We start from the raw sequence: 27,396 nt of genomic DNA on the forward strand, positions 1-27,396 counted from the left end.
TCAATTTTTTGTTGCAGCACCTTAGTTGTTCATTGACTGCTTTCTCATATGTACCCTGGGCTACAGCAGAGCGAGTGACCCCTTACTCAAGTGAGCAACCTTGGGCTTAAAGCCTGCATCCTTTGGGCTCAAACCAGGGACCATGGGGTCATGTCTATGATCCCACACTCAAGCCAGTGACCCTGCACTCAAGCTGGTGAGCCTGCGCTCAAGCCAGATGAGCCCGTGCTCAAGCCGGCAACCTCGAAGTTTTGGACCTGGGTTCTTCACATCCCAGTCCAACGCTCTAACCACTGTGCCATTTCCTGGTCAGGTGATAGCATACCAGTTTTAAAATGTTTTCAGAACATACTAAATTGTACCCCTAAGCCTAATGTCCCAATTCACAAATGATTATGTCAATTATTTAAAAATAGGAACCGTGGTTGAGAGAATTCAGCAGATCATATTTTTACTCTAAGCTAACATTACTCTAACCTTGAACCATAAGTCATATTTTAAGACAAAATCCAGTCAAATCCGAGTGGCATCGAGATGGTCAGGGAGCACCAGAGAGTCTCCGCCTCTGGCCAAGAGGGCCCAGGGAGTGGTTCTTACACCGGCTACATCAGGAGCTAGAATCATGAATGGATAGGACCCGAGGGCGGGCACCAAAAGCTAGTAAGGTAATTGAATAGAGGGAAAAAAACCCTCTCTTCCCTATCTCTCTAAGAACCACGGGCTTGAGCTGGGAAACTAGGTGGTCTTTTTGGCTGAATCCACCACTTTCCCAGGTTGGGGTGCCTGAATAAATGCTTTCCTTTTGCACCAGCACCTAACTTGGTAATTTTGAGTTTTGTTGCAACAAACAACAGAAACTGTATTTGCATTGTTCAGTTACAAGAGCAATCAGTGAAAATATATACTATATTTACTACATTTATCGGAATTACAGTACATATTATATACAGTATAATAGTATCAGAAAATATTACTCTAAGAAAACCTTAGAAATGACATCTTTTAACTGCTCCTTTAAACCAGTGAGGAAATTAATAACAGAGTGTTAAAGTTATATAATAAGTAGTAAAAGCACAACATGAGGAACTTTTGGTATTTCATTAAACCTATATGGAGGATATCATGAATACAGACAAATTATAATGTACAACTGGGCATTGATTTACAGAGTAAATTAGGCAGCTTCAATTGCCCCATATTCAAGAGGAGGAGGAGGAGGAAGAAGAAGAAGAAGAAGAAGAAGAAGAAGAAGAAGAAGAAGAAGAAGAAGAAGAAGAAGAAGAAGTAGTAGAGGAGGAGGAGGAGGAGGAGGAGGAGGAGAAGGGGAGGTAGAGGAGGCGGAGGGGGGGAGAAAAAGAAGGAGAAGGAGCAGCTAGCATTTTTAGAATAAAAGTTTTACAAGCCTACTTTTTGGAAATGAAAGGTAAGCAACAAGTAAGCATTTTCAGAGCAATTATCACACCAAACTTCCTGATGTGTCAACTTCCTAGAAAGATACACAGTTATTATTTTCCTCAATAAACAGGTGGAGGAAATAAAGCAGAAAAAATTAATGGATGTTTTCAAGTCATTATAATGAATCTATTGATCTTCATGGGATATTAGAACAGATGCATGTTTCTTTTTACTAAAGTATAGTTTCATTAAATCTTAAAAATACACTGTGGGATATTGACAGGTGCCCAGTGAGAAAGTCTGTCAACAAGCAGTTTTGGACCACTTAACTCTGCAGGGCACTGTACTAAACACAATGAGATGTTACAAAAAAGATAAAGGCATGCCCTGTGACCCTGTGGAAGACAAAAGCAAAGACCAGTGCATACTATTATTTTAGAATTTTCTAATAATTGTCATAGTAGGTGAGCAAGGACATTCTTACTTCCCCTCCTTAATCAAGAGGTAAAATACTTCTAGGTATTTTAAGCAGTAAACTAAAGGATTACTTTTACTTGCATTATATTTTTGTAGCCATGTTTTAGTAGTTCCTCCCAGAAATAAATTAAATGATAAAATGAGAGTCTTTTCTAAAATATAAATAACAAAATTGATTAAGATGTTAAGAATTAAAATTCCAGGGTTTGGAAGCAGTTTCACCTAGGGCCAAATGGCCTGGGGGACTTAACAACACCTCCTGGTGTCAGGTCTCAGTTACCTCATTTTTTAAATGGGGATCATAAAAGCTAATCTCAGAGTGTACCTGTATAAATTAACTTATATACAAGTGCTTGGCGTACTTCTTGGTACATAATAATTGCTTAGTATATCTTAGTTATTATTAATGTTAATATTAATAACACTTTTAGAATTCCTAAAATTTATCAGAACGTGTGAAAGATATGTGTAATATGATGCTGTTATATAATGCTGTTACCACTGTCTTATTGGACCATGGCGATGAAATAGCATTAAAAATGACTAAAATGTACACAAAGCTTGCTCTTAACTACCCTCTCAACTATTTCTTAATATACTCAATCCAGTTCTTCAGAATTAAGAGACTGCTTTAGGGCACTTGCTTTATCTCCCTAGGTAAAAAGATAAACACAAATGTATTTATTTCACATCAAGTGCAAAGAATATATCATCATAACACTCAATGAAAAAAAACCTTATAGTTCATAGCAATTGATAGCTTTTAGAGACACTTTAAATCCCATGAGAGAGAGGGCTCACTTCCATCACATCCATCTTTTAACTTGTTTATAAAGGTGCCAGGAAATCTGTCCTTTTACTGAAAGATATTTTTACTTTTGGCTAGAAGATAAAGTTCCCTATAAGCTGTCACTCAAACCACCATTTCACAAGCAAGCAATAGGACTAGTAAATCTAACATATAAACTCATGTAAAATCTAAATGCACTGCATTCTACATTTACTAGGGTCTCTCCAGTACTTATTGTGGAAAAATTATACTTTTCCACTGCATTTTATGTCAAAATTCTTGTGAAAAAAGATTAATGAATAGGCAAGGGAATTAATTTTTTTCCTTTTTTTCCAAGTGAGAGTAGGGGAAATATAGAGATGGATTCCTGCATCCGTCACAACCAGGATCCACCTAGCAACCCTCGTCTAGGGCCAATATTCTGTCATTCTGGGTCCATTCTTGCAACTGAGCTATTTTTAGCACCTGAGGCAGAGGCTCCACGGAGCCACCCTCAGTGCCCTGGCTGATGTGCTCTCGAACAAACCAAACCATAATTGTGAGAGGGGAAGAGAGAGAGAGAGAGAGAAGGAGGGAGAAGGAAGAGGTACAGAAGCAGATGGTTGTTTCTCCTTCCTGAGTGTCCTGACTGAGAATCAAACCTGACACATCCACAAACTGGGCCAATGCTCCACCACTGAGCCAACCAGTCAAGGCCTGGAATTAATTTTTTAAATTGTTCTAGACTCAAAATTACTTAGCTAGTTCTCTCTGTACAGCAACATTTGTATAGATGTTACAGTACTGAGAACTCCCTCCCCACTTTTCTAGCGGTTCAGCTCTTACCCTCTAGGACAGGGGTCGGGAACCTATGGCTTGTGAGCCAGATGTGGCTCTTTTGATGGCTGCATCTGGCTCACAGACAAATCTTTAATAAAAAAAATAATAACATTAAAAATATAAAACATTCTTATGTATTACAATCCATTCATTTCCTACCACTCATGTTCATAGTAGTGAGTGGATGGAGACAATCACAGCTGTCCTCCGGGACAACACCAAATTTTTATTGGATAATGCCTAACATACATGGGTCATTGTATGTCTCTTACAGAATTACATTTTAAAATATGTGGCATTCATGGCTCTCTCAGCCAAAAAGTTTCCCGACCCCTGCTCTAGGAGAGCAGTACTCTACAATGGAAAAGACAGAAGAGCCAGACTTCCTAGGGTTGAAACCGTGCTTTAACACTTTTTACCGGACTATCCTGAGGCAAATTACTAAAACATTCTAATCCCCAGTTCCTTTATCTATAGACCTTCTAAGGCAAATATAACACAATACAGAAAGGTATGGACTTCTAATTTTGATACAGATTTGTGACCTAACTACAGCATCTGAATAGACTTCTTGGCATTTTATAAGTTATCCTCATACCTTGCTTCATTTTTCTAATTTCGATTTTTTAAACCATATATTCTCCTTCAAAGGCAAAACGCATTTCATCCTACCAATGGTCAATACATAATAGGTTTATATTAGCTCCTTTCTTCTCAATATACCTAAAGTTTTGAGTTAATTTTTAAGACTACTTATAATTATTTAACAAATAAAATCTGGTGGTTTCTTTGTGCCAAACAGGGTTCTAGGACCTGGGGACTTAAAATTAGAAAGGAGAGTCATGTCTTCTGCTGCCCTCACAGATTTGTTTACTAATGCAATAAATAGAAACAGAACAAGTAATTATATGCAAGAACATATTAATAATATAATTTCAGATACTGCCAAGAAGAAAATAAAACAAGATGATGGGATAGAAATGATGGGGGCATGGTACATTCCATAGGCTACTTTTGAAAGATTTCACTGAGAGAGTGATGTTTGCATATAGACAAAAAATGATATAAAGTGCCAGCCATGAGAATGACAAAAGAACATTCCAGACAGAAGGAACAGCAAGCACCTAAAGAATAATTTTACTTGTTTAAGAAACTGAAAAAAATCATGAAAATAAAAACTGAGTAAAAATTTTAGTTGTTTCAGGCTGAAAGGCAGCATTTTATTCTTTTTTATTTATGTTTATTTTTTAATTTTAATTTTATTTTCAATTACAATTTACATTTTGTATTAGTTTCAGGTGTGCAACATAATGGCTAAAAAATTATATACTTTATGAAGTGTTCCCCTGATATTTCCAGTACCTACCTGTAACCATCCATAGTTATTAGAATATTATTGACTATGTTTCTTATGCTGTACTTTACATCCCGGTATTTTTGAACTACCAATCTGTACTTCTTAATCTCCTCACCTTTCACCCAGTCCCTCAAACCCCTCCCCTCTGGCATCATCAGTCTGATCTTGATACCTATGAGTCTGTTTCTGGTTTTATTTATTTATTTATTTATTTATTTATTTATTTATTTATTTACAGAGAGAGAGTCAGAGAGAGGGATAGACAGGGACAGACAGACTGGAACAGAGAGATGAGAAGCATCAATCATTAGTTTTTCTTTGCACATTGCCACACCTTAGTTGTTCATTGATTGCTTTCTCACATGTGCCTTGACCGTGGGCCTTCAGCAGACAGAGTAACCCCTTGCTCAAGCCAGCGACCTTGGGTCCAAGCTGGTGAGCTTTGCTCAAACCAGATGAGCCTGCGCTCAAGCTGGTGACTTCGGGGTCTCGAAACTGGGTCCTCGGCATCCCAGTCTGATGCTTTACCCACTGCGCCACCACCTGGTCAGGTGAGTCTGTTTCTGTTTTGATTTTTGGTTTGTATTATTCTTTAGATTCCATATACTTTTCTCACTGTAAAAATTTAGAATATACAGAAAACTATAAAAATAAAATAGATACTTCACATAAAGTCTTTAAATTTTTTGATATTTTGGTATATTTCCTTCCATAATATTTAAATACATATATAGAAAGTGAAAAGGTATAAAATACCCTGCTACGTATAATTCTTGTTCTTTTTTTAACTTAATTACCATTAGGAATACCTTACTTGTTATTAAAATTATTCCTGTACATAATTGCTAATGGCTTCATATTATTCCGTCATACAAAAGTATTATCTTTTTTTTTAATTTTATTTATTCATTTTAGAGAGGAGAGAGAAAGGGAGAAAGAGAAATAGAGAGGGAGAGAGAGAGAGGAGAGAGAGACAGAGAGAGAAGGTGGGAAGGAGCTGGAAGCATCAAATCCCATATGTGTCTTGACCAGGCAAGCCCGGGGTTTCGAACCGGTGACCTCAGCATTTCCAGGTCGACACTTTATTCACTGCGCCACCACAGGTCAGGCAGTATTATCTTCTATGTAATCAATTGCTATGCTGGAATTTTAGGCTGTATTATTTATTTATTTATTTATTTATTTATTTATTTTTGCTCCAAAAAAAATTTTTCAATCAAAATTTTTATGAAAATATCTTTGTCATTGTTTTTGTATAGTTTCTTAAATTGGAAGTCTGGAGGTGAAATTCATTTTGATCTTTTTTTGTGTGTGTGTGACAGAGACAGCGAGAGACAGAGATCTGAGAGGGACAGATAGGGACAGACAGACAGGAAGATAGAGAGATGAGAAGAATCAATTTTTTGTGTGTCAGCTTAGTTGTTCATTGATTGCTTCCTCATATGTGCCTTGACTGCGGGGGCGGGGGTACAGCAGACCAAGTGACTCCTTGTTCAAGCCAGTGACTTTAGGCTCAAGCTGGTGAGCCTTGTTCAAACCAGATGAGCTTTCATGCTCAAGTCAATGACCTTGGGGTTTCGAACCTGGGGCCTTGGTGTCCCAGTCCTATGCTCTATCCACTGTGTCACTGCCTGGTCAGGCTCATTTTGATCTGAAATGTCAAAATAGCATAGAGCCTGTCTTAGACTTATTTACGTGCATGCACATTTACTGTAAAACGAATATTTGAAGAACCTTTTTTAATCTACCATTTTTTCTGTATCAGTCATATGTTTACACATTTATATATCCACTGGTCTTTTAAGTGAATTCATCAAGACAAAAAACCATTCTAGATGCAGGAGAGTAGTAATTAAAGGAGAAAAGAACACTTTGTAGTTTAAAAGATACCTTCAGTGAAAGTGGCCTTCTAGAAATTTACTAAAATTATGATTACCAGAGTCTTTAATTCAATGTTTAGCAAAAATTTTGGTTTCATTACAATTCATAACAGATATTAATTCCAAATGCATGGTAACGTTTTGATAATGATGGATCTGTTGATATTTATATTTACAGCTTTCCTTTGAACTACTTGGATTTCCACATGCTTATTTATTGTCTTTCTATCTTATCCTAGAGCTATTTCTGCCCAGTGGAGGAGCAACATCAATAAACTACAAGATTTTATTAGGTTTATCCAACAAGTGCTGATCTCTCCTGTTACCCTTAATTTGGTCTTCTGTTATCATGGTTGTTCTAATACATCATTTAGTGACCTTTCCTTCTCTATATTGTAGAGCCCATGTAACATTAATCCTTTCCTGTACTTACACTGAAGAATGAATTATTGATGTGCGATTGTTATTCCTGATAATTATGGTGTTGCTGATTAATGCATAGAAAGCAGACAAAAAGCTGAACAACCAAGGCAAAAGCACTGGAAGCTGCAGAATAACAAGTTTTATTCCTTTGGATTTCATTGACTTGGAAGACCAACTTGAATGGGTAACTTAACTTCTTTCTAATAAATATGCTCTGTGATGATGCATCTATGTTATCTGTCAAGTGGGAATGATGTCTTATATTGGTTCTTTTCTTAGATGATGGAGTATGTGTCTAATCAAGCTCATTTTAAAGCACTTCACAACACAAAGGCCAAAAATATATCAAATAAGGTTGCTATGTTCACTGTAGTGAAAACACTTTCTGAAAAATATATTTCTAATAAAGGGTTATAAAAAAAGAGAAAAAAATCTCTTTTATTCCAAGAGAGGGGCCACTCCTATGACTCTTACCTTATTTTATTCCAAGGGAGAGGATCAAGGAGAAAGGTAGAAATATTGAAATAAATACAAGACATCTAAAATTTAGTAGGCACCTTATTGTGCGTGGGAAGCAGAGTTTGCTACCTTAAAATATGCCTTCTTTTTAGATATTATTTTAAGCTGGTTATTTTTAAGAAAACAAAAACTCAGGAAACATTTTCGACCATCCAGCAAGAATTTAAAGGACCTGCTCCAGGATGCGAGCTACTAACATAGAAAGCTACAGTTTAACATGAAGTACACGGGATGGACAGAGAAGAACCTAGCAAGGCCCATGTGATCAAAGTCCTCTCTGTTTCCCATTATTCAAGAAAGCCCAGCAAACATTTACTTACCAAACATTTGATTTCCATCTCCACAGAATTGGCTTACTCCTCTTTGGAGTCCCAAATCACAGTGCCCACACCTTCTCCTTAGCTCAAGATAAATATAAGCCTTAACTGTTTGATCTGTCTGGAGTCCCTTTTTTTTTTTTTTAAGGAACTCCTGTATGTATATACATAACAAATTTGGTCATTTTTTTTCTTTTAATCAGTTTCATGTTAATTTAATTTTTAAATCAGCCAGAAGAATTTAGAAGGGTAGAAAGAAAATTACTTTTCCTCTCCTACATTGTCAATACAGATATATTAAAAGATTATTATAGGAAAGAGTACTGGCCTAAAAAATATTGAACACACACACACAACCATTAGAAATGTGCTGATCTTCCTTTAATATTCTGTTCAACTTAGGCTTCTTATGTATGCTTCATTAAAAATGTCTTCTATGATATTTTTCTCAGTCTGTTGAGACTAACAGCTATATCACCAGAGAGCATTTTCAGAGAGGTTTAGAAATAAATCTGAATTCCATAGTTCTACAGAAACTGTGAATTACAACATGAAACATCTTTGACAGTCATTGGGGTATTACTTTTTCCCCTTCTCATCTGTATGTTCACTGACTTGCCAACCATACCAAAACTTATACAATGTGTATAAATCACATCCAAGAGGAATTATTTTTTATTCTAAAGCCTGGAAGTCTAGGCATGCATTGTTTTAACTTTCCAAACAATGTAGTGAATATTTCATAAGTTAAGAAATGTACATCTTCAGGCAAGAAAATCACAAGAGGATTGGTCCCATACCACTTTTATTTGCCTTTTGGATAGATGCTAATAGGTTTTGTTTCTATTTTATTATGTACATCTTTTACCCTTTCCAGTATTAGTCTGTATGCATGGGTAATGCATAGCACCCACTGATGAGAAAAGGCTTTGTTCAGGTGCTTTCCTGATCCCCCTAGTCTTGGTAAAAGAATCCTGACTAAATCTGCCAATTTTTCTAAAAGAGAATATATACAATTTCATTTTTTTCATAATACTCACTGAGATTCTAAACTTGAGACTTAATCAGGTTGAAATGAGAATTAGTTGAGATTAATTTAAACCAAGATATATGATTGAGGTAACATACATATACATACAGGCTTTTTAAATTGAAAACCTAATTGTTATTTTTTTCTCTTTTTCCTATGTGGTACTAAAAAAAAAAAGGCATAAAAACATTTTCCTTCACTTCCTGGAGAGCTTTGGGGATTAATTTCTCCCAGCCCTGCATTAGAAGAAATGATAATTTTCCTTACTAATAACACAGAATCTTGATATGTGAGCCAGATAAGTTCTACTGGGAAAACAGAAGTAGGTTTTGAGAGAAAAGGAAGGAATAGAGGGAGCAAGAGGGGAGGATGGGAGGAAACGGAAAGAGGGTGGGTGGAGAGAAGATCAATTCACTGAAGGAAACAAAGAGGAAAAGCTTTCCATTAGATTAATAGGAGACCACTAGAGGTAGGTGGGGTGGGAGAGGCTATAAACTGGTCCTAACACTCCAGGAGAAATTGTTCAAGAAGGGAAAGACTAGTAAGTGAAACTCAGGGACACTGAAAGAGATATTTAAAGGTCTAGAAGCCAAACGTTAGTTCAGTCAAAATGTAGTGACCAGCAGCCCATTTTAGAACAAGACTCCATTTCCTAAATCTAAAGCCTTGGCCAGTTAACCCTCCCCTCTGCACCAGTAAATAAGGATAACTATCTTTTCCACAAATTTTAGCAGGATGTCAGTAATATTGTCTTCTGTGGGAACCCATTTTAAGAAGCCCCATCCAGATGCTTATAAGAGCAAGAATGAGCAATACACCCCTGCACTTTTATACAAGATGTAGGAAGGATCTGAGCTAACTCCCCCTTCCCCCCAAAAAAACCCTTCAGATTCCATAAGCTCAGAGAGTGGATGGTGATAGCCCCAATATACAATGAATATGTTAATTGCCCTAAAGAGTAAAAGTAATCATAAATACAAAGATCATTTGTGCTATTCAAAATTGGATCAGATGGGGTTATATATACAATTATTTTCAACTGGTGAAACAGGCTGAATTGCCCAAGGGAACTAACTCTGTTAAAAACATCTCTTTATCATGTGCTAAATATTTCCTATGTTCTATGTGGCCCCAAGCCTGTCTTAATCTGCACCAGAATGATAACTGAATTAAAATACTTTATTATTATTATAGTTTTTGGTATATTTGAGGATCTAATTGGATTCTTTTCATTTTTTGCATGTTTCTTTTTCAATTAAATTTATTGGGGTGACATTGGTTAATATTATATGTTTCAAGTGTACAATTCTATAACACATCATCTGTATATTTTATTGTGTGCTTGCTACCCAAAGTGTAATCTCATTCCATCACCATATATTTGACCCCCCCCTTTACCCTGAATTAGAATTTTTAATATGAACTTCAGAAATTTCTTAGCCTCTCTAAGAAACGCAGATCTACTTTAAGAACAATGTCTTACCACAGTTGAACATTGACATTCAGTCTTATGAGACAAACTCTTTTTTCTTAATTTTTATTGACTTTTAGAGAGAGAGAGACAAAAGGGGGAGAGATTGATTTATTGTTCCACTTATTTATGCATTCATTGGCTGATTCTTGTTTGTACCCTGTCCTGGGGATGGAACCAGCAAACTTGGCATATCTGGATGATGCTCTAACCAACTGAGCTACTGGACCAGGGCCGAGACAGACTCATTGAATGTGGAAGTACTTTATTGTTATTAGTAGTTATGCTCTCTTATATCAGGGTGTGGATGTCAGAGAGGCATGCAGGTTTGTATCTTGGTGGTAGAAACAAATATCAAAGAAATCTGCCACAGAGTTCTTTTCTCTGGCCAGATCTATACCTACAAGCTCTGATACAGATGGATTTGCTTGTTTACTTATTTATTTACTCATTTGAAAATGACTAATGCCTTACTTTAAGATAGATTATTTATTAGTCTCACATTCTGCTTTTTCTGCAATGAAGTGATGGCTGAGGGCTTATATGCCAACTAGGTGTTCAGAAATGTAATAGCTTTCACATTGAATGCTGTCTGAGCAGAATTGAGTAAAATCCTTTGTATCACCATCAAAAATCATATGTTACCATATGAAAGCTTAGGTTGGGTTGGTTAAGAATTTAATGCACTAGTATGAGTAGCATGCAGGTAAATATAGAACATGATACCCTAGACCTGAATGCTTTACCATTGTTACCCTTTAAATGTTTCATTTTATATACCTCCAGAACTATACATGATTAGATTATTCTGTAAAAACAGCAATATTTTCATACATTTTAATCCCTGTATAATAGCATAATTTATAAAATGGGAATTATACTGTTCACAATGGCAAGCACAATAGGGGGAATCTTCTTTATTATCTAAAAATGGAGACTAACAGAATTAAAAGCTATCTAGTTTAGGAGGGATTTTAAAATCTAGGCAAAGATAAATTTCATTTTACTTTTTTCCCCCAGCTATATTTAAATCCCACCAGGAAGGATGACATCACAAGTTACTAAGAAAGCTCATGTCATTTCTATCATATTTACAATATATGAATCATTACCTATATTCTTGGATTTGAATCCAATAGCACTGTCCCCTGCTACATAGGAGATTTGTATCTGCAAAGTTTCACGATAGACAAGTCTGAAAAAAAATCTGAACATAGGCCTTTTCATGTTAAGAAAATTAATCCATTATGTTTCAATTTTTTAATTGAATTTTATTTATTGATTGATTTCTAGAAAAATAGAGACAAAGAGAGTGAGAGACACACAGAAAGAAAGAAACATTAGTTTGCTCTTCCACTTACTTATGCATTCATTGGCTGACTCATGTATGTGCCCTGACCAGAGATCAAACCTGCATAGGTTTCAAATTTGCTTTTTTTATTTACTCATTTTAGAGAGGGAGGGGGAGAGAGAGAGAAAGAGAGAGAAGGAGGAAGAGCAGGAAGCATCAACTCCTATATGTGCCTTGACCAGGCAAGCCCAGGGTTTTGAACTGGCGACTTCAGAGTTCAAGGACCATGCTTTATCAATTGCGCCACCACAGGTCAGGCCAGTTTCAAATTTTTTAATCAGACTGAAGAGTTGCCTTTTATTTTTTACACAGTGAGAAAGAACCATACATAGAGAAAAAAAAACCAACCTTCATGGCGATGACACCATGTTACTAAAACAAAGCACCATACAATGGCTCAGTGATGGTAATTATAGACTATAATATAAAAATAAATCATATTTGCTAAGCAATGAAAATTTTCATATGTTAAGCTATCATAATTGTGTTTTATTATTAGAAGATACTGTTTAATGGAAAACTTTGGACTGGGTGTTGAAAGGTCATAAATTAATTTTCTAATTTGGCAAACATCTTGCTGGTGATTATGAACAAGGTAATTCATTTCTTTGCTCTATCGCTATTGAAATATTAGTACTCAGATTGTTAAAGGAAAATTTGAATTATATTAAAATAAATCCATTTATGTTAAAATGACAAGCAAAAATTTAAAAAAATATATCCACCTGCAGTTTATCTGAGTAGAATCATACTTTCAGAATTATTCAGTCTTCCTGTACCTGCTTTTTTTTTCTCTAAAAATGACAGCAACAGTAGTACTTACCTGTGAGTTGCTATGACAAATAACTAAGATAATAATTATAAACCACTTAGCAAAGTACTTGATACCTAATAATGCTTAGTGAGTATTACTTCTACAATTATTACTTATTATGGAAAATGCCCTAGAAAGGATAAAACTTTCTGATGTTGAGGATAATTGTCAAGGTAAACCATGGGCTCTGATTACAGCTCTACTGTCTATAAAATAAACAAAGAAAAACAACTGAACCATCAGATTACTCCTGGAATAAAAATATAATGATACAAATGGCTTATTTGGATGTTAAAGTCTATACATAAAAGTCATTTATAGTTGACTTTGAGTAGTAGAGCTATTCTATAAAGTCTCCTATTTTTCTTTGTGAAAACAGACCTGCCAAATATTAGCACTAGTTTGAAACTATAAGTTAATGTTGGTTCTAAGAAAAAAGGTGGTAGAATTTACTTGTATATTCTGATGAGATGTACTAATTTCACACAAGTATACCTGTGCATAAAAATGTTATATTTCTATGAGAAAACCCAAAACACATTTTTAAAACTTACTATGGATTTATAAAGCCAAATGAAATTTTAAAAAGTATTTAGATCAGGCTTTAATTAAAGCTTGAATCATTTCTGGAAAATTGTTTTTTAGGTTGACTTCATGTATTTTTTTTTCATTAAATTGATTTGTGTGACATTGGGTATTAAAATTGTATAGGTTTCAAGTATAGAATTCTATGATACATCCTCTGTATATTACATTATGTGCTCACCACTCAAAGTCAAATCTTCTTTTGACATTATATATTTGATCCCTTTGCCCTCACCCACCTTCCCACTGATTGGCACCATATTGTTGTTTGTGTCTATAAGTTTTTGTTTATTTATTTTTCTTGTTTATTCATTTATTGCTTTCAAATTTGTATTCTATATATGAGTGAATATTGGTTCCTAACTATTTCTTAGCCTGATTTCATTTAGCATAATATCTGAAGATACATCCATGTCACAAATAGCAGTATTTTATGTTTCCTTATGGCTGAATAGTGTTTTGTTTTAGAATATAAATATATATCACATTTTCTTTATCCAATCAACTATCAAAGGACACTTTGGTAACTTCCATGTCTTGGCCACTATGAATAATGCTGCAATAAACATAGGGGTGTGTATATGTTTTGCAATTAAAATGTTTAATTTCAGGTAGATACCCAAAGGAGAGGTTACGGGGTCATATGGTAACTCTATTCTTAATTTTTTTGAGGAACCACCATACTGTTTTCCATAATGACTGTACCAGTTTACATATCCACCAGCAGTGAATGAGGGGTCTTTTTGTTCACAGCCTCTCTAACACTTGTTATTACCTATCTTGTTAAAAATAACCATTCTAACAGGTTTGAGGTGATATCTCATTGTAGTTTTGATTTTTCATTTTCCTAATGGCTAGTGAAGTTAAGCATGTTTTCACATATCTATTGGCCATTTTTATATGGCATATCCTTTCTAGCTGGTCATTCATATTTTGTTTGGACATTATCAGTGACTGGAAACGGGCAGCCTCCTAAATCAACTCATCCTGAAGTTTGACAATGGGATGACATGTAAGAAGCACAGGTTTTCAGAGTGAGACACACTGGGTATTCTGGCTCATATGTGCAGAGTGAATGTCCTTAGTAAAAACGGTGGTGTTAAGACTTGGACTTCTCATGTATAAAATACGGGTGATAATGTCTAACTCTGATAGTTTTCAGTTTATAAGATCATAAACTCTAATCTTATTTGGCTAGGCCAATTATTAAATTAAACATGAATTTTGGTGTTTCTATAAAACTGTATATTTTTTTCTATATATCTATTTTATAGATGTGCCTAACATCTAAAGTCAGTTGGCTTTAAGTGATTGTTTTCAATAATATGGGTGGGACTCATACAAGCAGTTGGAATGCCTTAACAGCCAAAATTGACATTTCCCAGAAAAAAAGACAATGTACTTCAACACTACAGTATCTGAGACTCATGACACAAACAAAAGAGAAGTGCTTACAAGATGAAGGGGGGTGGGGGGACGGAAGTAAAGAGGAACAAATATAGTGACAGACAATAATTGGACTTTTGGTGATGGGCACACAACACAATCAATAGTTCAAGTGCTATAGAGATATTAACCTGAAACTTATGTATTCTTTCTTGTGTATGTGTGTGTGACAGAGAGAGAGGGGGAGAGAGAGAGAGAGAGAGAGAGAATGAAACGGACAGACAGACAGGAAGAGAGAGATGAGAAGCATCAATTCTTTATTGCGACACCTTAGTTGTTCATTTGTTCATTGATTGCTTTCTCATATGTGCCTTGACTGGAGAGCTACAGCAGAGCAAGTGACCCCTTGCTCAAGCCAACGACCTTGAGTTCAATCTGGTGAGTTGTGCTCAAACCAGATGAGCCCTCGCTCAAGCCAGTGACCTCGGGGTTTTGAACCTGGGTCCACTGAATCCCAGTCTGACATTCTACCCACTGTGCACTGCCTAGTCAGGCACTTATGTATTCTTATTGACCAATGTCACTCCATTAAATTGAATTTATAAATTAAAAAAAATACTGAAGTATCAACTCCTGCTGAGTTCAAGCCTACCAGTCTGCCCTATAGGTTTTAGACACAAGCCCACAGTAATAGTGCTTGGCTTACCCTATTAATTTTTAACTTGCCTAGTTCCATTTTTTCCAGATATATAGATTTATATATAGGTACATATAAACAGATATGAATTGGAAGGGATTTTAAGATCTTCTAGAAAAAAAATAAATTATATTTGATTATTTCTCTCAAACATTCTTAATCCAACCAGAAATATCGATATCACAAGTTTCTAAAAAAACTCATGGCATTTTCATTAGGGTCGCAATAATATTTGAATAATAATTATAATGACCATATATTATATATGTATGTCTAATATTTTATATATTCACATGTAAAATATATATTCACAAGTAACATGTCCTACAAAATGTAATATATTTTATTGGCTTTGTTTCTCTGGAGAACCTTGATTGATAGACTACTTCTCAGGGATATATCTTCTGAAGATAAAAGTACATTTAATAAATATAACTCTACCATGGCCCCTTTCCAAATATTACATGAAAATTGTCTCCCTTTAGTGTAGTAAATGCATGACTGGATCCTAGACTTTTATAGGGGGTCCTCAGGTTACAACACAGTTTCATTTCTATTATAGTGACATAACCCAAATCTTGGTGTAAGTTGAAACACACCCTAGCCTAAATCACTTACCTATTCTAACATAGCTGTAAAATTATAATCTAGAACATAAAAACACAGCGAAGCCACAGAAAAGAATACTGCATATTCTTCTGCCATGCACAACCAAATTAGTTCACCCATATAGTCTATAAGTACAATGCTAACGGTGTAAGCCAAACACATCTCAAATTTTTTAAGTTTTTATGGGATTGAGCATTGTAAACTTGAAATATTGTATGTTGAGACTGTCGTAACCCAATGACCTCCTATATATTTATTCACATAAATAATATAATGGGGATAGTCAATGAATTCAATATTGATTGTAGATTAAAGTATCACCCTTAATATATGTAAGAGAATAGTCTTGCATTTAATAAAAACCCACTGAAGTAGCTAAATGTTACTTTTACAGGGGCATGCATTTGCAACCTACTATCAAATGGTTGTGGAAAAATACATATATCATAAATAGAGAATTATAATGCAAATATGGCATAAATATTAACAACAGTTAATTCTGGGTAAAAACAATTCAGGAAATCTTTGTACAATTTTTTTAAACTTATTTATATGTTTAAGATTATTTCAAAATAAATTTTTATAAAGGCAACAGAAAAAAGTAAGTGAAATGGCATAGATGCACCAAATCAAAACTTTGATCTTAGTACCACCTCTCTCAGAGCACCTGCAGTAACTTGTAGCTGCCAATACTCCCAGTCAAGCTCAGAGGACTTAGCCTCTTGGTTCATATACAATCCTTTTCCTTACAAACTGATTGAACCCAGAGTCACATTTAAAGTGGAAAGAGGGGGTCAGCATACAAGACGATCATAAATAAGTTTTAAGATAAGAAGCAGTCAGTCATTGTCTAACTCTATTTATAGTCTCATATTTGAATGATTTAATATTAATTTTAAAACTGGATAATTTAATTTCACTTAAACTCAGTTTGTTTTTCTTCAATGTGTTCAACACTAACATATCATTTCAAGATGCTTCCTCAGTTCTAGCTTGTTGAAGCTTCCTCTTGAGTGAAATAAAGCACCAACATCAACCAAAAGGCTCCCTTTGATGAAATACCCCCTGAGGGCCTTACTTTGGGGTGTTGTAAGGAGATTGTCAATTAAATGCAGCACATCCGTCAAACAGTATAATGTTACACAAAAATGAATTTATTCACATTACTACAAAAAGGTTACAACTTTTAGAACAAGTTTTCTGCCATTTTCTCTGATGCAAGTAATTGTGACCCACCCAATGATAAGGCCATGCAAATCTGATGTTTGTAGAGTTATCCTGGAATCTCCCAGATCTTTCTCAAAACTCAGCTTCCTAGAATACATGTATTTGGTCAATGCCCTGCCATTCCAAGTCCAGTAAATATAAAGCTGAGGTACAGCTCTCCCTCAGAATTCTCGTGAGATATACAACTCATAGGTTCTTGCTCATCTGCTCTTGACATCTGCATGTCTGAGGCCCCATGAGGCACAGGTGCAATGGGAAAACTATACTGAAATTAGGTCCAGATCATTGCTTTTTGCCTCTCCAGAAACAATTGGGACTTATGTAAGAACATTGGTTATAGCCTGTGAAATTTTTTTTTAATTTTTTTAAATTTTTTAATTTTTCTGAAGTTGGAAACAGGGAGGCAGTCAGACAGACTCCCACATGCGCCCTACTGGGATCCATCTGGCACGCCCACCAGGGGGCGATGTTCTTCCCATCTGGGGCATCACTCTGCTGCAACCAGAGCCATTCTAGCACCTGAGGCAGAGGCCACAGAGCCATCCCCAGTGCCCGGGCCAACCCTGCTCCAATGGAGCCTTGGCTGTGGGAGAGGAAGAGAGAAACAGAGAGGAAGGAGAGGGGGAGGGGTGGAGAAGCACCCATCTGCTTCTCCTGTGTGCCCTGGCCTGGGACTCCCACACGCCAGGCCGACGCTCTACCACTGAGCCAACCGGCCAGGGCCACCTGTGAAATTTTTTACTGGCTTACTCATTCCCGGTCCCTTGTGCCCTGAGTAAGTTCTAACTGTTATGAATGCCCACTTTAAAGCAGCACATACATCATTCCTGCAGACCACAGGACAGCCACAGACATCTGAAATTTATGTACTACCAGCACCCCTCTGTGCATTTATCTTGGGCAAATCTGTCATCAAGATACAGAGGTAAAGTTAAATAAAGAACTGTATTTCTCATGGGTTCTGAATGCAGGGGGGAACTGAAAATACATTATTCTTCCAGATTTACAGACGGTACAAAAAGTCACGTTTGTGTACGGAGGGCAAGATTTCATAACTGTGCCTCGTGTGCTATCGCCAAGTTCCAGATCATCTTAGGTTTGTGGCAGAGTTAAGGTACTCAGAAGCCCTTGATCTTTTAAAAGTTTGCCCTTGTTATTCTTGGGGAAGCATTTAAATTCATTGAAATATCAACCTTTGTTTTCCTTTCAGATCTTTGTAATTTTTCTATCTAATCAATCCTACACATACCTGCCCAATTCATTTTCCCTTATTAATCCTTTGCTCAAATAAATAAAAAATAAATAAATTAATTAAAAACTTCTAATCACAAGCCTTCACATCCAGAATGAATTTCAAACTCTTGTATCTGGGCTTTATGATTCTCTAGAATTTGCTACAGCTTTCCTTCTAATAACTCTCCTCCTGCCCTTCTACAAGGATTCTCCACACCACTCCTGACAAAATGCTTCCTGTATTCTCTTCTATTTTTTGTGCTCTTCCACCTCAGTGCCTTTGCTGATGACAATTCCTAGCCTGCAGTGTCATCTTAACCTCTGCCTGACAAAATTTCACCAATCCTTGAGGTATAGTTACAATGTCTCCTCTGAACTCTTCATGATCATCCAGACAGGAACTCTCTTCCTAGTCTAAATTCCTGAAATAGTTCCCAGATGGTGACATGACTTGTCCTCTCACTATTGCAGGAAGCCCTGGTTTCCTTCTAGGGCAGGAGTCCAGAAGGGTCTAAGAACAAAGGCTCTATCCAGATAACAGAAGTTCAAGTTTTGGCTCCTCTATTTTCTGGCTCATCATCTCAGCATGTTACTTAATAATTTCGCTGAGTCTCAGTTTTCTCATTGATAAAATGGGGATATAAAAAGGTAACCCCCTTATACACCAGGACTAAATATGTTAAAATTGTAAAAAACACTTAGAGTAATGCCTTGTAACCCAGTATCTACCATGAGTGCTTTTCAATATTCACGTTATTTGTGCCTGTCACCACCACCGCCATACAAATTTATAGTGTTTTGCATAAAGTCACTCTAAAAATATTGGTCAAAAAATATTAAACAGAGCTAGGCAACCTGGAAATATCCTCTTGATTTTTTAATTGTAATTCCTCTAATGCACTGATAATTTTTAAGAGGATGATATCTGGTTAATTACTTGTTTGACTAAAGAAAAATATAATTTTAAACTAAGTTTTAAAAAGATCAATCTGTAAAGATATTTTGAGGTAAGGAATGCAAAATCTTATAAGACAGATATTTAAAGTCACACAGGAGAACTTATGAACATATTGCCTTAGAATAGAGTTGGCATAATATAGTTAAGATATAAAGTATCACCTTCTTTTTGCAGGACATTGAATTTATTGAGCTGGATGGTCTTGTAAGAAAGTCAAGGTCAAGAAGAAACCAGTGGTTTTTAGATTCTATTTGTTTTTAGATTTTATTTTTGACCTTATCAATGAGTCCATTTTAAAAATAGTTAAGATTCTACATGTTGCTTGAAAGAAAATCATGGTAATACTTTTTTTTTCCAGGATGCTTTTCTGATTTGTAAAAGGATGTATGCCAAACTGAGACAAGAGTATAAAGTGAAATCACATTGTTATATTTTAAATCCATTGCCTTTACGAAATAATTAAAAGCACATGAAGTCAAGACTACTTAACCACTGAATACACATTTTCCACCTAACAAGTAGAACTACAATGCACCCTTTAGGCATTATACTTCAATATTTGGAAAAGCAATTAGTATTGTTTATAACATTCTTCTTCAGTTATGTATAACCTACATGGAGGGACATATTTTGAATCCATAGTTTGATGTAGAAGTCCTGAATAATTTATCCTTGGTCTTTCTGATCTCCTCATTTCCCTCATACAGCCCAATGAAGTGGTTATACAGAAGCACTTCTCAGAATGCACCATGCTCCTCCCAGATTTTCTATATCTTTACATGTACAATGTCATTTTTTTTCTCCCATTTATTCTAAACTGCCATCTATTCTTCAAGTTCTGGTTCAGATTTCATCTTTCTCCCCTTTTCAGATTTTCATGAAAAGGGTTGAACAAGTCCATCACTTGTATTTTCATAGTGCCTTGATGATCATACCTCTATTTTCCTACTATTACAATTACTTATTTTCTTGTCTACTTCTTGATTTAAGTGTGAAGACCCAGAGCACTAAGATGTGGATCAATTAATCGCACAGCCCATTGTGTTCAGTACAAAGGCCCCCCCTTTTTTTAATTTTAGAGAGAGAGAAAGAAATACTGATTTGTTGTTTCACTTATTTATGCACTTATTTGTTCTTTATTGTATGTGCTCTGACTGGGGATCGAACCCACAACCTTGGCATATCTAGTAAATGCACTAATCAACTGAGGTAACTGACCAGGACCCACAAAATAGGTTTTTAAAAAACACTGTTTTGATGAGTGCATGAATGAAATTCTACCACCTTTTCTCAATGGAACATTAAGCTCTTAGTCTGTTCAAATCTCCTACAGATTCAATATACCTCACCTTTAAATAAACAAAATCTGCTTTTGAAATGTCATGTCTGTCACAGACCACCATTTATACTTTTAAGGTCACTTTTCTTTTTCAAATTTTCCCCCAAATTACTTCAAATTTTATAGACAAAGTAAATGCTCTCAAACTTAATATTATAACTTTAAGTTTTCTGAACTTCAGAACTCTCTTTCTAATCAACTATTCCTCCCACCAGATGTCTGTCTGATAATTAAGGAGTATTTCCATGTGCACCACAGTCCACTGTGCTGCAGTATTTTCTTTTCCCTAATTTTATCAGTGTAGCCATTCATCACCCACTCACCAATACATCCATGCACGTAGCCAGGAATTGCTATTTAAGCACTTATTGTCTACCAGGTTCTGGGCTCAGGGCTGGAGATCCAATGATTACAAAGGCAGGAGACTTGCCCTCAACCAAGCACACAGTCCACAGAAGACAGGCCAATAACAGCCACCACAACAAAAGATGACACGATGAGTTAAGTGCTACTCGAGAAATGGGCAAAGATGGGAGGTAGGAAAGCAAGGGCTCTGACTGTCTGTAAGGAAGGATTTGCACGCACTTCAAATACCGTACCTCTAAGGGTCTGCAGGTACACTGGTGTCCCCTCAGATCATCCTTCCCACTGACTCCAGCAAAGAAACAGGAACAGAGTCCTAACCTCTTCACGGACCTCTCAGTTGCTCTCAATTATGGTCAGAAAGCACTATTTATTTGAAAACTGCAGAGCCCTTTCCCCTCTAGTCAGCCTGCAGGGTTATGAAAACATGGGAGCTGAGCCTATCAATGCTTGTATCCAGCAGCTGAAAAAGTTGTAGCCTGTGAGTCATGGCTCTTTTCATGTGTTTCCAGGTCTGTGGGAGGAGAGGGCCTTTGGCTGGCAGCACTGGCAACCTCATTCCTACAAGGCACACAGGGGGGAGAGACGCAGAGCCCCTGGGAGTGCGGCACAATCCTCCCACCTGCCTGGAGTGTGCATATCTCCAGTGCTTCCACCAGGCCATGCCTCAGAATAGTGTGAGAGCCAAAACCCACATTTTTAAAAACAGGGACAAGTAAATTAAGCTTTGGCCACCCACCTCCCTTATGTGCAGCTAAGCAATATCAAATGCAATAAACAAGCAAATAAGCAGCTGGTCCGTAAATTTCAGATCACAAATAGGTTTTGAAGGCTCTGCCAACCTGTTATTCCTTAATTGGATTTGTTCTTGTTGGGAAAATAACAATTAGCAATCATATTCCTAATAGGAATGCCTGACATCTATTGAAAGCTTAACTGGGTACCAGATACCATGCTTAAAATTTACGTGCATATTCTATTTAACTGTTACAAACCTCATGAGGGGCTGCTCTACAGATGAGGAGTTTGAGGTTCAGAGGGGTCTATCTAATTTGCCAAAGTTCATAGAGGTGGTCAGTAGCTGACCAGACAGTATGCCCATTAAGGTCTTACACCTGTTGCTCTTAAACAATACACTTTCATAAAAATGGATGAAAATAATAATGCTGGCCCATTAGAAGCAGAAGCATTGTTCCCTGTCTTCAGTTATTCAGAACTAAATTCATGGGATGTCCTTACAGTTCAACAGCACAGTCTTCTTGACCCAGGCATTTTCCCCTTGGTCTATATTTATAGGAAACAGTAAAAAATACTTAGGACTTCTAAATTGATTAATCACAGAGGAGAAAATAATTTTTCATAGTCCTTTCTAGTTTGCTTACACAATGTTTTAGTCAAATCACTACCTTGATATACATGCATTTACAAATGCTTTGTTACCTGCTAAAAATAGTTTTAAGTTATTTAATGTATTCTAGAAAGAATTTCCCATACTTATAACGGGACAGATATTTTCAGTGTCTGTACTCTGCAGTCTATAGAGTCCCCAATGGAAAAAATAAAAAAAACCCCTCAACTCTATAAATAAATGAGAAACCAAGCATTTTTCATTTAACAATTATAACAATTACTCAGGCTACATAGAATTTGTAAGTAGCATATGACAAAATAATCTCAAAGTATTAAAGATACCTGTAGGGAAGGTGATTTAAATAGCACCTACTGCCTGACTGTGCGGTGGCGCAGTGGATAGATAGAGCGTTGGACTGGGATGCGGAGGGCCCAGCTTCGAGACCCCGAGGTCACTAGCTTGAGCGTGGGTTCATCCGATTTGAGCAAAGTTCACCAGCTTGAGCCCAAGGTTGCTGGCTTGGGCAAGGGGTTACTCAGTCTGCTGTAGCCTCATGGTCAAGGCACATATGAGAAAGCAATCAATAAAAAACTAAGGTGCCGCAACAAAAAATTGATGCTTCTTATCTCTCACCCTTTCTGTCTGTTTGTCCCTACCTATCCCTCTCTCTGACTCTCTCTCTCTCTCTCTCTCTCTCTCTCTCTCTCTCTGTCTCTGTAAAAAAAAAATAAAAAAGTTCTGCCATTTTAAAATTTAAATAGAAAATTTGCCAAGAACCAGCACTCAAAAGAGATCACAGTGGTTTCAGGTAAGCTAATAAACAGACCAAGGAAAAGGCTTCCCAAAGGCTACCTTAAACTGGAGAGAAGAAAATAAAACCTGGCTATACCCATTCTAATATCTAAAGCATTGGCAGGAGTGGGGAGAAGACAGGGGTCACCAGAGAATCCCCTGAAGCCTTTCTTCTTGGGATGCTCTTCAACTAGCATCATCTACCATCATCGGCCTGACTCAGGATTTCATCAGAAAGAAGCATAACAGGCTTGATTTCAGGCCTCTGATTTAGAATCTACACTTTAACACAATGCCCAGATGAATTCTCAGCACACTGACATTTGAGACTATCCCTCCTAAAACTCCATCAGAGTCTTCTGTCAACACTTGACATGTGCAGGGCAGCAAGGGCAGAGGTGAGCTCCAAACAGCTGGAGTCACTTGTGAACTTTCCCACATCCTTCTCTCTCCCCATATTACCCACTTTCAAAGCACAACCTATAAACTCTCCATCTCTACCTTTTCTTCACACATCTCTCTGTTCTTCCTTCTGCCTAAACACGCTGAGCTTAGCCCTGCTTCAGAGCATTTGTCATTGCTAAACCTGATGTCTTTATAGGGCTTTCTCCTTCTCAACAGTCGGATTTCAGCTCGAATGTCTTCTCCTTACAAATGCCTCTTTGACAACTCTCTTCTACCTTTCCCAAATTCACTGTTTTCATTCACCTTACAAACCTTGAAGATATTTTATTTATTTGTATACTTTCTGTAGAAGAACAAAATAGCCTTAGATATTCTCCCTGCTTTCTTTTCGGTTTCCTTTCAACTTTTTTTTCCTACTTCTGCCCCTCAACCTTGGCTTAACCAACAAACAGCAAGGTGTATAAACAAAACTTTCAAAAGAGATGATAGTTTTATGACAATAGCCCTGAGCAAAAGGCCCAACAAAAACAACCTCCAACACCACCAACTGCAAGAATTCCAGCAGCTGAAATTGAGAACCGTACCTGAGCCAGACCACAGGACTCAGCCTACCTCTTCCCACCCACCCTGCTTCAACTTAGAGAGCTGTTTGGTTTTCAGATGCTTCTGGACACATCAGCTGAGTAAGGCCTTTAATGAACCTCTTTTTGAGTCTCTTAAATTTATTTCTTTTGGCATAATTTATTTTATGCTTTCCTCCATTAAACTTAAACTTATTAAAGTCCTCAACGTCATGATCGATCTTTCTGGTTCCCTACCATTGCCAAAACTTAGGAAAATGTCTCTCATATGTTTGGAGCATAATACATAATCATGGATGAACTTTTATTTTAAAAAGAAAAACAGCTTGTTTCTAACACCCAATAAAATTGGTTCTTGCCTATCATGTGTGCTGACCATGTGTGCCCTTGCTCCTTGACTTTGGCCCTTGGATAAAGCTGCTTATTTCATATTCACTAGTTACACTGCTCTTGAATGCAGTCCCTATAAATGGACTCTTCATGATCCAGTTTGTGCAGTGTTTTGGCCTTTTTAACACCTAATTCAGACAGTGGAAAAGCATAGTGGTTCTTTTGTATAGACAAATAGATCAGGGCTAAAATTTACCTGAAAAAGTAAGCCACAAAACCTCTCTGGAATCTTTTACTTGAGGAAAATAGTCCCTTAGCATTTTGGTAACCAAGACTCTGACAGGTGCCGGGAGGAGAGGAAACACAAACACCAACACTGAGACTTAATCCTGTAGCAGTTCCAGCACCTACATGAGTGGTTCTGGCATCCTTATCTAGAAAGTCATTCTCAGAGAAGCCCTGTGCTCTTCTGACACAACGATGTTTCAGCTCATAAACCAGACAGGATTAGAATGAACTTCCGTAGAAATGCACCAGATGCAGTTTTATTCCCCTTCCTAGAGAGCAACAGACAAAGAGAAAATCCACTTTCCTCCAGATAGAAAGCCCCATTTGATGGCAGCAGACTGAGCCAGGGCCAGACTGGAGCTACAGAGAACAGTTAAGAGGTAATTACATCAGCCCAAAGAGAGAGAAGATGGAGAGAATTAAATGTATTTGAGAGCTAAAATGGAGTTACAATTAATATTCACTGCAGGTGATGGTATATATGAATATATTTTTAGAATGTACATTACAAGGGCCTGGCCAGTTGGCTCAGTAGATAGGGCATTGGCCCAGAGTGCAGACATCCCAGGTTTGATCCCCAGTTAGGGTATATAGGAGAAGCAACCATCTGCTTCTCTTCCCTTTCCTCTCCCCCTTCTCTCCCTCTTCCTCTCCTGAAGCCAGTGGCTTGATTGGTTAGAATGTGACCCTGGGCACTAAGGATAGCTTCTTTGATTCAAGCATTGGCTCTACATGGGGTCGCCAGGTAGATCCTAGTTGGGGCGCATGCAGGAGTCTATCTGTCTCCCCTCCTCTCACTTAAAAAAAAAGATAAGAAAAAAGAAAAAAAAAAGAGTGCATGTTACTATATGAATTTAGTAACTACTGAAGCATACAAAATTAGTTCCAACCTTAAGTATTTCATACAGACTAATTTATTTTCTACCATTCTCTTTTCTGTTCCACCACTGTACCATATATAAAGCTCTATTTTTTTATTCCAAAGCCCAATTCTGAGGGTACATTAAAAAGAGTAACTAAGGTTCATTTATAAGAATAAAAGTTTTCTTCTGGAAATTTGAAAATGCATGACTATTGTTTGAGTTAAACTGACATCAAGATATATTTGATAGCACCTTCTAATTTTTTTCACTGACTTCATAAATAACTTGGAAAATTCCCCCGATTTTAAATGAGAAGAAAACAGTATCATGCAAAGTGCTATCTGAACTGTGTAAACTGAAGATTTTCTTTCATTTAACTCTTAAAATTGAACTTATCTACCAATTATTTCAGTCTTCCAAGACAAATTCGCACACGCTTTTACTTGAATGTGATTTCTTTGCAGGTTCTTCCTGCAAAGTCAAACTGATTCATTAAGATAAAACATGGTTAAAAAAGGTTTGCATAAAGCAGTCAGACATGGCAGCAAAGTAGCTCGCTCCCTTGCGGGTAGGTGCTCCGTGTAGTGAGGGGCTGATTTCTTCCAGCCAACTTTTCATGAACAAGATTTCACAGTTCCTTCTGATATCGTTCCGCAGGGTGGGCCATCACAACAGTAACTTACGCCCTTGGTGATTCTCAAGAGTATTAGAGCAACTTTAACATGGTCCCTGAAACTAATTAGGTTAGGTCCTCACAGGTATTTGGAGTAGATAGATGTTCCTCCTCAATCAATGGTAGAGAAAGTCATTATTGATTTCTTGTCAGCATGGGTATCTTCATCCCAAGGCCCCGAGTCATATGTTTCCAGCCCAGAATGCTGAACTTGTCCATGCTGAAGCCCGTCTTTTAGGTTTTCCAAGTGAAGCCTAATTGTTCCACCCTCAAGGTGGCCTTCTTTAATTTCAGTCTCATCTCTCTTCAAAACTTCTTTTGTCTGCTTCATCCTCCTTTGTAAAATCTATTTCCTTTCTTGCTGCTTACCTCCTTGAACTCAAACTCTGCCTCTAGGTCAGCCAGGGCACAAGAATGTGTCTTTTATTAAAGTACATGCACATTATCTCCTAGAACATTAACATATCAAAGGAAATCACTCAATTCTATATGATGCTGGGAGATTCATGGCCAGGTACTGAAATAGAAAAGAACTGCAAATTCAAGGCCAGTATCTTAAAAAAAAAAAATCAGGTAAAATGAATATCATTAAAAGAACTGATTTCAAGAAGTGAGAGATCTACCATAGTGTTTTTATTTTATTATTTTATCTTTATGTAAAATGGAATGACCATTATGTTATATAAGAAATTACAACAGCATGGGGAAAATTCAAGGCCAGCCTGAATCAACTGGGATCAGGGAGTCAAACAGAGAAAAAGTAGAAAAGGATGGCAACATATTGTGATTTGTAAAGCCACACACATCTCCTCTCGAATCCTGACTTAATCTCTATCCTGTCATGATGGGCCAGGTACTTAAACTCTCTGAGCCTCAATTTTGATTTATAGAAGATAAACATAATAATAATAGAACTTTTGACTATTGAAATATAATATGTAAAGTGCTCCGTGCATGGCTGTGGATCAAGGGAATGTTACTCTCTGACTAACTTTGTAAACGTCCTATCAAGAACCTGTTACTTTTGGATATTTGAGGTGAAGCAGCTACAGGCTTCTTTTGTTTTGGCCTTG

General features: G+C 36.8%; 1 protein-coding gene across 3 annotated transcripts in view; it reads right to left on the reverse strand.

The window, feature by feature from the left end:
* The window catches only part of LINGO2 (leucine rich repeat and Ig domain containing 2), a 1,440,550-nt gene that overhangs the window by 333,892 nt on the left and 1,079,262 nt on the right, over window positions 1–27,396 (reverse strand). Inside the window, exon 1 of one of the 3 annotated variants that reach the window (XM_066257392.1) lies at window positions 21,277–21,391. The exons of the other annotated variants lie outside the window; for them this stretch is intronic. The gene's annotated coding sequence lies outside the window, so the exon portion shown is untranslated. Of the gene's footprint in view, window positions 1–21,276; window positions 21,392–27,396 lie in introns of those variants that run through there. 3 annotated transcript variants of the gene reach the window in all.

The sequence above is a fragment of the Saccopteryx bilineata genome, chromosome 2, assembly GCF_036850765.1.
Source record: "Saccopteryx bilineata isolate mSacBil1 chromosome 2, mSacBil1_pri_phased_curated, whole genome shotgun sequence".
In the NCBI taxonomy this organism is placed as follows: domain Eukaryota; kingdom Metazoa; phylum Chordata; class Mammalia; order Chiroptera; family Emballonuridae; genus Saccopteryx; species Saccopteryx bilineata.